Below are 1,843 nucleotides of genomic sequence, written 5' to 3' on the forward strand. Positions count from 1 at the left end.
GTATATGTATATGTATATGTATATGTATATGTATATGTATATGTATATGTATATGTATATGTATATGTATATGTATATGTATATGTATATGTATATGTATATGTATATGTATATGTATATGTATATGTATATGTGATGTATATGTATATATTCGTTGTATTAATTCATAATCGTTTTAGTATCGAGTAAAAATCTCGATGTGAAATGTGCAAAAATTATCAGATAAATTCCGTAAAAAAAGATATTTTCAAAGAACAATGTAAAATACGATTAGATTTTTGCGTGTTTATTCATCATCATATATAATAACGATGACATCATCAAATGTATATTTTCATAATAAAGCCTTCACATCTGGATGTTATCTGCGATCCCTCTAGCTCCGAAAAGAATTTTTGCGATTTGGATAATCAGCTACGGCAGAGTGACGAGGCGTTCAGTGACGTGTTGAGATTCCTACGCGACCATGCCATATACTTTAGAGTATACGGTCATGTGAAAAGCAGGACTATGCTTCCATAGTGAAATACTGAGATCGATATATGCGAAGCAGACTTACTGCTGACCAGTTTCTCGACCGAATAGCGTTGTCTTTGACAGATAACGCGCCGAGATGCCCGCATCAACATACCCGATACATTTCCAGAATATCCAGAAGTCCAGAAGTCCAGAAGTCCAGAAGTCCAGAAGTCCAGAAGTCCAGAATTCCAGAAGTCTATACTGGTTGAATGATTACTACACTGTGCATCATATACTCACTAGTTTCCCTTCACTCACATATCGAAGATTCAGACTATAGTAGGCATATTCAGGCATATTGCTCAGGGTAGGTGATTAGGTGGATGTCACTGAGCTGTATAATAATAATAATAACAGTAATATACCAGATGTCCCCCAGCTGAGACTATACTCCCGGAACCCGAAAATACCGGAACGCCGGAACGCCGGATATGCCGGACCGTACCTCGCCTACTCCACTAACGAGTCTAGGGAGTCGCCTACGCCTACTCCCTAACCCTAACCCTAACCCTAACCCTAACCCTAACCCTAAACCTAACCCTAACCATATCAGCTAAATAGTTACCAGGGTACGTTCCGGTATATCGGACCGTACCCAGGATACGTTCCGGCAGTACCCTGGGGGACATAGACCCTATGAGCCTTAGTGGTGGATGTACTGAGTAGAGTTAGATGTACCCACGTGGCGCCATCCGGTGAGTAAATACGATCAAATACGGAATATGTACACGAAAAAATTGGTTTATCACAGTGTATCAACTTATCTGAACACATGCAGCAAACATCATTTTCTTATTTCAAATTATTCTGTCAATTATTATATAATTGACGATAGTTTGAACGTGCACAGGCTGTTTGTCTATTGCAACCGCTAGAGCTAGATGAAGATCAATGTCACCTGCAGGCGACAGGCCTAGGGCCCCGCTGGTGCAATAATACACTGTGCAAGTGATGCAGCCTAATTTTCGTTGCTGGAGGCGGTATAGCTTACAACCAAGGCTTACCGCACACTACTATATAGGAGACCTAAGGCCCCCTTCATACAAAATACTATATATGTGGCCTTGGTGGGCCGCCAGCATACACTATACTATAATCCTATATAGATGGCATTAGGCCACCGTCATATACAATACTATATATGTGGCCTTGGGCCCCCATCATACCCTATTCTATTATTACAATACTATATAGGTGGCCTTAGGCCCCCGCCATACATATATACTATGTATGTGGCCTTGGGCCCCCAGCATACACTATTATTACAATACTATATAGGTGGCCTTAGGCCCCCGTCATACAAATACAATATGTGGCCTTGCAT

The sequence above is a fragment of the Priapulus caudatus genome, unplaced genomic scaffold, assembly GCF_000485595.1.
Source record: "Priapulus caudatus unplaced genomic scaffold, Priapulus_caudatus-5.0.1 Scaffold1390, whole genome shotgun sequence".
Taxonomy (NCBI): Eukaryota; Metazoa; Priapulida; class Priapulimorpha; order Priapulimorphida; family Priapulidae; genus Priapulus; species Priapulus caudatus.